This window comes from Abrus precatorius, unplaced genomic scaffold (assembly GCF_003935025.1).
Source record: "Abrus precatorius isolate BTA unplaced genomic scaffold, Abrus_2018 Scaffold7, whole genome shotgun sequence".
NCBI classification, from domain to species: domain Eukaryota; kingdom Viridiplantae; phylum Streptophyta; class Magnoliopsida; order Fabales; family Fabaceae; genus Abrus; species Abrus precatorius.
The window spans coordinates 20,752,923-20,764,151 of record NW_020874417.1 but is presented as its reverse complement, the minus strand read 5'-3'; the positions used below and the strand labels follow the sequence as shown (position 1 = coordinate 20,764,151).

Here is an 11,229-nt window from a genome sequence, read left to right as displayed (position 1 = left end):
CACAACTTATTAGACTATTTATTTGTTTTTTTAAATTATTTAAATATTAAAATGTAAAGAAAGATAATAACTAAAAAAAACATACAATACATAATTGAATAAATACGACTTCTTCTCTTCACACGACTCTTTCTTTAATCAATCAATTATACGAAGGAGTATCAAATTCAATACTTAAGTATTCACCATAATAGAAAAGAAAAGGTACTTCCACTTTAACTTGTTTCTGTATAATTGTAGGGTTAATATAGAGTTATTCACAACTGCCATAATTAAAATGATATGATGGTTTAGTTGAGTCAATGAAACTACACTCGTCAGTTCTCATACTAAAGGTAAAGGTTATGTAAAGATGTTTGGTACATTTCTACTCATTCTGCATCCATATACAATAGACACATCGCAAAAAAAGATAGGAATAAGTACCAGCATTCATAAATAATAATACAATGTAATATTTGATAGATGATTGCCGAGTCACTATCAAAACAACTAAGTTTTCTCTAAAAATATTGCAGTGCAAAGCTTAACTTAGGTCAATTTAGAGACACATATTCAGCTAAATTCAATTTTTGGTTCTTGAATGATGTGAGTAACAGTTTGGGAGTTTGAAAACTTTGAATCAATTAAATAAAAACTATGAACGCAATTAGCTTGAAAAAAAGAAGAAGACAGATTAAGAATTATCAATCCACAAAATCTCAAATGCATGTAATTCAGATTAGAACAGTTTCTAAAGATTTAAAATCGAATTTAAATGATTATCTAATCTAATTATTAGTTCAATCGAATAACTTAATCGAACCATATTACAAACTAAATCAAATTATCATTTAACATAATCTAAATATAATTATCAAACCAGAAAATCAATCAAATCTTAATTTGAATTTTAATTAACAGAAAAGTTAATCATAATCACAATTCACAAATATGAGATTAGAGAAAAAGAAAATAAACTTGAAGTAATTAGACCAAAATTCAAATGGATTTACACCATCTAGATTCCACGCATTGAATGAGAGATTTAGCATTTCATTGAAGCACTTAATCCAAGCAAGAATGAGAGGAAAATGAGAGAAATCAAGAAAAGGAAATAAAATAAGGATTCTTATTAAGAGCTAAATCTCAAAACTCAAAATATCAAATTGCACACTATTTAGAACCTTATTAGTCTATTATAGATTCTGATTAAAGTAAACTAAATGGCCTAAAATCAGGCCTCAATTATATTTAAAAGCTCAAATACAAATATTTAGTCCAAATACAATCCTGTATATAAGATTCAACAAAATTGTCCCAATTTCAAAAAATCATAGAAAATTGAAAACAACTCCAAATCTAATGATCTATATATGCATTTTAAATCCCTAGATATGTAGAATCCAATGCAACTGGAATCAACAAAAAACAATATCTATAGAAAAAATTATGGTCAAAAGAGTAGTTAGAATAACCAAAAATATGAAATTAATTATTTATAACAAGCTCAATTTATTTCAATAACTTAAGAAATGGTAAAAAATTTGAAAATAAAGCATATAAAAATAATTTAGAAATAAAAATAAACCTATAAATGTAAATATAAATATGTTACATCAAATACTTATGCTTAAATGAAACACAACTCAATCAAATAATTATATCATATTGAATCAATCGTTTCAAAGTCTTTATTAATGAATTCTCCATGAAATAATCAATTATCCAACATTTCAGTTTTAGGTTGAGATTGAGAGTTGTGTCTGCAACTCGACTAGTGTCACATGTACTTCTTCTTTTTTTACCAAAGACAGAATAGAAGTGCACAATTCTCACATTATGATTACTATTAGCAGCCCACACTCAAACCATTTTTGGTATGCTCTAGTGCCTATCAAGATAGGTTAGCAAAGTCCTTACTACCTACGACACAAGTTAGCCATGCTTGGTCACTTATAAGTCTTAGATACTCTCATGTCTCCTACGGTCAGACAAACACTATTTGCTCATCGCTTATACTATGGCGTATTCAACCTCTTTCACATTCATAAATCATAATTGTAACAAGATCACATCCATCAATTGTTCAACAGGTACATTATCACATCCTTTTATCAAGAGAACAAACATTCACATGAACATGGCCAAAATCAAATTTTCCAAATTTCATACATTAACTTGTAAAATTTATAACTAAATAAATACAAGTATAAAAATTATGAAATCATCAAAGTTCTCTTCCTTTAAGTGTATACTATAAATATAAAATTAAAAGCAAAATTCAAAAACTTCTAGAGAATCAATTAAATATTATTTTGTCTCTATTGTTCTCAAATCAATTCACTTAATATCCAACATGTTAGAAAATTTATAATAATTTCATTTCTCATCCAAAACACACGAGACTAGTGAAATTATTCTCCTTAACATGTTTATTTTCAAGCAAAAATACTTTCAAAGTCCTGCCACTCACATACATCAATTCATGCTTTAAATTCTCATTACATGTCATAGAATAACACAATTCAAAAATAACATATTGGAACATAAATCATTCAATTAAAAAAAAAATTCATGAAACCAATGGAATTCTTTCAGTTTGGTGATATAGTTCCATTTAAAAATACAAGTAAAAATTTATCACTTACAGATTTCAAAACTCATAAATAGTCTCTGTTAGTTATAGTAATTTACTTCTCAGTATCAGTTCATGTAAAAATCATAACTACTTTATTTTAAGTTCAAAATTCATCAAACAAAGAGGATATCTTCCTTATAACATGTAACACCGCAAATTTTGTAATATAGTTTGATTATTAATATAAGTGTTTGCGTTGACTTTTTTGTGTTGTGTATTTATATTATATATATATATGTGTGTGTGTGTGTGTGTGTATGTATGATGTGAATAGATATTGGAGTTGCACTTGAGTGTGTGATGAACTTTGAATGCTGGTGTGTATAAATGCCTATAGACGCGTATAACTATATTTGTATATGATTGGACTAAAAAATAAGTTAAGGGTGTAATACTGGGGCATTCTCGTTGTAGCGAGAGGGCCCTAGGAGGAAGGCGTGAAACTATTGCCTTCTCGTTGTAGCGAGAGGTCCCTCACTGTAGTGACAAAGCGACAATTTGGGGGTGCATTTCTTGGTGCAGTCTCGCTGTAGCGAGAAGGTCTCGCTATAGCGGGATTTTGCAGAACCCAGAATGCAATTCCCTCTGGGATTTTTTCTGTAGCGAGAAAGGGTATCGCTGCAGCGAGAATGTCTCGCTATAGCAAGAGTGTCACGACCAGAAAGGGATTTAAAGGAGTTAGGATTTGGGGAAGTTTCATTTCTCACTTTCCCTTCGAGATTTCTTCGATTCCCTCACTCCCAAACCCTATTGCCCCAACTAAATTGCCTCCAAGCCGCTTAAGAGCAAGATTGAAGTTTGGATTTGTGTAGGAAACGATTGGAGGTGAGTTTTAATGGTTAGGATTTAGGTTTCTCATCCCCACCATCTGATTTCTCAATTTTTCTAGGTTCTCATGGGGTTCTTCCATGTATTTAGGTCAAAGTTCGTGTAAGGGAGCGCTTACCTTGTTGATTTGGTGTGTGGATCTTCATTTGAGGTAAGGAGAGACTCTATCCTATCTCATTATGTTTAATTTACCGTTTATTTCGTTAAATGTTGCAATATAGCTGAGATAGAGAGTAGGAAATGTGTGATGTGATGGAAATTACTGTGTGTTTGGAGTGAAATATAAATTGATTATGGGGTTACATACCCTTGATTGAGAATGTGTGTGACCATTTTGAGGATTGATGATTGAATAATGTAAATGGTTGGAAATGGATATGGATGACATGTTAATATGTTGTGTGATGGAATAATGGCATATGCGCTGAGTGTGGTGAATGAATATGGGCCTATGTGCTGTGTAATGTGAATAAATGTGGGCAAGTATGCCATGTATGATATGCTATGAATGGTTCAGCAATACACTGAAGGTATGGAAGATGGGGACGGTAGAAATACCTTGGGGAGGAGAGAGTGGTGGTGACACCAATAGTGAGTGTGGGTGCACTACAGGCCACACACTCTTCTCCTGACTAGACCTTTGACCACTACCTTTACTAAGCGACTCGTGACTGCCCACGCAGTATCCGTGAGGTGGGGTAACTAGCGACCATTCATGGTGTGAAACTATGATCATAGTGCCATTGTAAGCGTGGCTAGGTGCAGTAAGTGCACGTGTGTGAAATGTTGGTGCAGTGAGTGCACCGGTTGTGTTTTGAACTGGAATAGATGATGAATGATGATTGTGATTGTGATTGAGATGTTTGTATTATGGATACATGATTTAAAATATGTTAGTAAATGTGTAGTGTTTGAGATGAGTCTCTATGTTTATGTGTGTTGGATAGTGTAGAGTACTCACCCTTACATTTATTTTTCAAGTGACGAAGACGATCAGCACCGGACTTAGTGAAAGAAGGATGAATTGCTATAGGACTTAGATTGTATTTTGAAATTATGATGTAACTGAATTAGTCCTGTAGCAGTCCTTGATCTAAATTTGTAATCCTTTATTGTTTTGAATTGTTTTATGAAACTCTATGATGGGATCTTTTTATTTAAATAAAAATTTTATTACTCCCATTTTGTGAAATTATTACTTGGAAATTAATTCAAAGTGTTACATAACATCTATTTTCATGCAAAAATATTAATAAAATAATGCTACTTTTATCCTTTGGAATGAAAACAAATTTCTCAGTAACATACACAAAAACATTATCTTCATATAACAACATCTTGAGAAAATCATAAGTATTTCATTTTAACTTCAATTTAAGAAAACTCTAAGAATATTTTTCTTATGATGTCTAATTTCGGGAAAAAAATATGAAAAAGATAACATCATTTATGAATTTTAAGACAAAAAGGTTTTCTTAAGGTATGTCGTTCCCAAGAAATCTTTCACTTACAATAGAATATTAAAAAAAAATCATAACTATTTTGTTTCAAACCTAAATTAAGTGAAATAACTGAAAATAGTTCTATTAAGAAGTCTATTTTCATAAAAATAAATGTAAATAAGATAACTTTGTATATAGATCTTAAATCAAGGATAATGCTCCCAATAAACTATTTTTATGCAATAGAATCTAAGAAAAATCATAATTTAAATTCAAAGAGAGAAAGACAAGTGGAAAGTTTTTTGTAATTTACCTATCTGCATGAATAAAATACTAACAAAAATTTTCTTATATTTTACAGTATTTTAGTTTAGTCCTTATATTTTATATTAATTGCAAAAAAGTCCCTGTCTCTAAATTTGGGAAGTCCCAAATTGTTCAGCATGTCTCTCATGAATTTAAAGTTCTTAGTTCATGTTCAAAGGTGGTCCAAATCATTCTCTTGGTTCTACCACACGTGGTCAAGTGTCTTGCACTTTAATTTTATTTTATTTTGTCCAAGTCCATGGTTCTTTACTATTTAGGTTCAATCTTTCAAATTTATCTTTCAAATCTTGTCCTCACCATATTTCCATATAGTCCAAACTCCAAATATGTCCACAGATCCAAGGGTTCTTCTTGTAGTCATTTTTCATTTTAAGTCCATTTCTTTTTAGAAGTTTCTTTATTAAATCTTCAAAATATTTTAAAAATTCATTTTGAATCCAAAAATAATTTCAATCCAAGAGAGAATCATAGATCCAGCTTAGATACAATAGAAACAAGTCACACAACTATAGATTCACATGAACATGCAAGATTTTCATGCAACCAACCACATAGCAAGCAAAGTCATCAACAACACAACATACTTTGTGGTCCATAGTGATTTTCATGCAATTACTTATTTCAACCATGATTTTAATCATAGATTCACTAACTCATACAATTTCAACACAAACAAAAAGGATTAAGGCCCTCATTTGACTCAAAATCGCTTAAAAAAAAGTATTCCCTTGGATTATGAATAATACCCCTCCTTACTTGGTGTTTTTAAGTGATTTGTTGATTGATCCTTGTGTGATATTCTTTCTCTCCTCTTTTTTCTCTCTTCCTTATCTTGAAAGTGAGTTCCTTTCTCCCTTAGATTCCTCCTTCTTCATGTGACAAAGGTACCCAAGTAGAAAGGTTGAAAGCTTTGTGAGTTTGTGGAGGGCTAATCTAGTGTTTTTGGTGAGGTTGAAAGCTTGACTAAAGCTTGATTCAAGACTTTTGTAGTAGGGTAATAAATGATTTAACTTGGTGGGGTTTAAGTGGGGTGTTTGAAATAAACTTAGAAGTGTTTTAAAAGAATGAGATGAAGAAGAATGAACAACTTCTTAAGCTTGCATGAAAATGGGTGAAAGCTTAATTCTTTTTGCATGTATGACTTTAAATAGAATTTGTTTGTATTTTGGCCCTTTCCAAGTGTACCTCACAACTGCCCTCTCTCTCTCTCACAAGCATATTGACTTCACTTTGGTTCATTTTTTGCTTATTCCACAAGCCTACATTTGTGCTTCTTTTGTCAAAGTCCAAAATGCCCTCCATCATGACATTTGTACTTCTATTTGTATTCTAACTTTTCTAGTTTCATTCCAACTACTTTAATTACTTTTTAAAGCTAACGTAGTCCCATTTGAATGGTGTTGGTCATGGTTCAAAGGTTCTATTTAGAGGAGAGCTAATCCAATCATTAGCAAAACATTGTAATGTATACAGATTGGTGGGGCAAGCTAGCCCATTTTGACACTTCTAAAAGCAATTGATAGAGACAAACATTGTAACGAGGCTAACAAATTTATTATTTCCTATCTCTTTACTTTGGATAACGTAACGTATAATGTATACTATTTTCTATCCATTTTAAAGTGACACGTGGTCACAACATGGATCTTGATTCTTCATGCACCTGATAGGCAATAGTTTATAAAAATACATGTCATGCTCTTATTACTAATAATTACTCATGAGATTTGTTTTTCTTTATTTAGTTATAATTAAAACCTTTATAAAATCATGATATTAGTAAGTACCACTTGAATAATATAGCTGTAACATCCTCATTTCAAAATGGTATTAGAAATGGATTATTAATTAATGCTAGATGATGTTGGAAAGTATTAAGGAGAATTTTAAGTGTTTACTAGAGTTTTGGTGTAGGAGAATCTTGCTCAGGCGAGATTGCACACCCAGGATTATTCCTTTCTGGAGATTTCTCGCTCAAGCAAGTCTAGATTAGGTCGCCCCAGCTGCAACCTAGCCCAAACGAAGAATCGTAGGAGAATTTGGAACTCTTTGGACACCCAGCTCGCTCAAGCGATAAGGGCCTCGCTTAAGCGAGAATATCAGAAATGTGTAAGGAACCATTGTCTGCATAACTTGCCCAGGCGAGATGTGTCTCGGCCAGGCGAGGTACTCATCGCTCAAGCGAGAATCTTTTGCTTAAGTGAGAGCGCGCGAGGTCAAGGTTATTTAAGGAATCTTAAACATAAAATTTTCATTTCTCTCAATCTCTGTCTCAGTTCCCTTTTCTTCTAAAAATCCCCTCCATACAGTGATTATTAGCGAAATCCAAGCTTAGACGCCTAATCTAAATAATCCCAAGTAAGTTTTCTTGAGTTTATATCTCGAGTTACTAATCATTTCTGTCCAAGTTCTATTTTTAAAGGTTATCTCGTGCTGTATAGGAAGAACCTTCGTTCTAAGTGATTCTTTTCATCAAACTCTTTTTAGATCTTCATATCGAGGTAAGGAGAGTTCAGTTATATCATTAGAATATATAAATATTTATACTCTTGAAACTCCAGTAGTGTTTGTTTCTATTGTAAAATTATATAGATATAGATGAAAATTTTAAGTATTATGATAGGTTGATGATGTATATTTCTCTGAATTTAGGAGGTTCAATGAATGATAACTGATTATTTTGAGATACTATGAAGTATAATTAATTGTCTTATTCGATTTGGGTTGAGTCCAGAGATATCCAATCTTTGACAAAATTGTTGATTAATGGTCGGATTATATGTGTAAATCGTATGATGATGTCGTAGTTGAATTTGGTTAAGAGTTTAGTATATGTGAAAATGAGTCAAATGATGAATAAATTGCATGGAAAGTATATGTACTGTTGTGAAAATATTTGAATGGAACTAAATCTGAAAAATATGAAATTTGATGAGATTGTGGAGTTATGAGATGTGTGTTTATAATGTAAGAATTGTAGCATGTAAATTGATGTGATTATGATACAGGTATTGTGAACATCGACGGGTGTATTCACAATATATGTATTGTAATACATTGAATTATATAGCCACAATATGTGTATTGTAACATGCTAATCTATAAATAATATATGAACTGATGAGAATGAATTAGTGTGAATAGTCATAGCGATACATTGGAGTATGGAGTATGGAATAGGGAGCCGATTATGGAAGTCTGGGGGAAATGCAAGTGATGGAGGACATTCACTAAATGTGCACAATTTATAAAGTTGTTAGTGCATCATATGGCAACACACACATTTTCTAACTAACACTTTTGACTGTACTTTTGCTAAGGACCCCTATAAGTATATATGTTGTATTCGTATGCATGGGTTAACCAGCAATTATTCACCTATTATGTAAGACCTTATGAAATGTTGGAGGCAACTATGGGATGTGATCACTTTGTATGACAAATTGTTGAGTTGAAAATGAAATGGATTGAATATGTTATTGGTATATGTAAGAGTGATAAGGTGATTAGAATATGGTTAATAATCAGGTATTTTATTAATTTTATGTAAATATAATATGACAATTTTATATGAATTAATGTGTTCATTTTGCATATAGGTTGCAAAATATATTTTTCTAATATATTAAAATCATACTTGCTATTATGTTTTAATGATAAGAAAGGAACTTATCCTTAAAAAATGTTTCAGGTAACCGGAATGATGGTTAGGAACAAACTCTTAGAGTTTGGGCATGGATCAAAACTGCTCTTAGAAAATGTTGTTCATGATGATTTTCTAATTAAGTATTTTACATTACATATATATTTTGGTTAATAGTTTGTAAAGAGGATGTTTTCATATATATATATATATATATATATATATATAATTTAAATCCAGTATCTATACACTTTATGTTATTTTAATTTGGTAATATTATCCGATTACAGTTAGATTTTGATTCATTTACTACTTAAATTAATCGTAAATATGTTTGAAAGAGAAAATTTTGGATTTCTCACATTTGAGAATACCCGATTTGAACAAGAACCAATTTATTCTTTTGATTTGAAGTTGGAAAAGATTTAATTTATTAGTTTTAACTAATAAATTAGTAAAATGAGTTGATTTGTTATAAATTATTATTTACTTTCTAGAATTTAAAAAGTAGGATGTTACAATAGCTATACCACGTATTGGCATAACCATGCAAGTGGACTTCAATCTTTTTCACCTGTAAGCCTATTTTACTCCTCTCCATCATCTTGATATTTTCTTGCACCAAGGACTTCTCTCATAATAGAATCTTCATATTATTTTTCTTGCTTATTGATTCTTCCTTTTGATTTAGTGCAATTATTGTCCTCTAAATTTTCTTTTCTTAAAAGAGTGAATTTTTCTCTTTGCAAGTTGTCCTGTGCTTCTTCTTCAGCTTTTAGATTAGAAACCTCTGCTCCACTTCTTAATATGACAGCATGGCATTGCTCCCTTGGATTCAAAATAGTATTGCTAAATAATCTATCCTTATCCCTATGTGCCAACTGCTATGAAATTTGTTCTATTTGAGTCCAACTTCTTCATAGATTCCTCTTGATTTTTGAAGTTGGACTGTGTAACTTTTATAAATTATAGCAGTGTTTCCTCGATTTCATTCATCCTTTTAGACAAAGATTTTGAAAATTATGGCTCTCTTGGAAGTTGAGATGAAGAAGCTTGACAATATGACTATGGAGGCTAAAAATAGGCATAGGAGAATGGTGCTACTGCAATATCACTTTTTGTTGCAGGACTTTGTTGATTCCACTGATAATGTGGTTGACTTGATATTGAAAATTAGAATGGAATGGAGGTTGAGACCTCTGAAAATCACCCAAGTAATTAATATGTTCTTGAGGTTCTGGTGTAAATACATCACATGCTCCATTCATATGATTTTCTCCACAAAAATCACATATCAAGTAGTTTGTTTTTGCAGCTCCAGCTTGAAAAGTATTGATTTGTTGAGTCAAGGTTGCAAGTTGTTCAGAAAGTAATTGATTTTTCATTTCATTTTGGTTGATCAAAGTCTCAAGTTCCTTTGCTTCAAATTCTCCTTTACTTGCAACATGCCATTCACTAAAATTCTGATACATACTGGTTGGTATTCAGTGAACCTCCTGCTGCTGCATCTTCCATGGTTCTTGTGACAACATTCATCACATTGTAGAAAGTTTGGCTTTGCATCCACTCTGGAATGCAATGATGAGGACTTCTTCTCAGCAGATCCTTATATCTTTCCCATGCATCATAAAAAGATTCACCATCTTGTTGAAAAAAAAGGTGATTTCACTTTGCAGCTTGGCAAATTTTGATGGTGGAAAGTATTTAGTTAGAAATTTGTTCACTAAGTTAGTCCAGGTAGTGATGCTTCTTTGTGGTTGAGATTGAAGCCAATATTTAGCCTTGTCCCTACGAGAAAAAGGAAATAATCTCAAGCGGATAGCGTCTTCACATACACCATTGATATAAATGGTGACACATAGCTGCAGAAAATTATAGAGATGCAGATTGGGATCATCTAAAACATTTTCAGAAAACTGATCTTGCTGTATTAATTTTATCAATGCAGGTTCGATCACAAAACTGTTGGCTTGAATTGTTGGTCTAACAATACTTGAATTGTAACCTCACATAGTTGGAATGGCCTAATCTCCCAAGGTCCTTGTCCTGTTGTTTTCAGTCATATTGTTCTCTTTTGGTAATGTTTGGGTCACACTTGGTTCTTTAAAAATGGATGTTATCTTCTACACTCTCTTTTGCAACTTCCTTGCCTTTACTTCACTTTTCAATTGCTTAAGAGCCTTGTCTATATCTAGATTAAACAATAAAGCAGCTTTATTTTTGGTTTTTCCTTGTGTACAAAAAGAAAGTCAACAAAATATAAATGAAGCAAGAAAATTATGGAGAAGTAAAAATGAATGATGCAGAAAATTATTGCAAAACAATGCAGAAAATACAACTAAATGTGTGCGAATGGGCCATGCTAAATG

The 11,229-nt window shown here is 31.6% G+C and overlaps 1 non-coding gene across 1 annotated transcript; it reads left to right on the top strand.

Moving 5' to 3' along the window:
* Positions 1–10,433: 10,433 nt before the first annotated feature.
* On the top strand, positions 10,434–10,539 carry LOC113873997. The gene has a single exon (XR_003506059.1). It is a non-coding gene; the product is annotated as a small nucleolar RNA R71 (small nucleolar RNA).
* Positions 10,540–11,229: the final 690 nt, after the last annotated feature.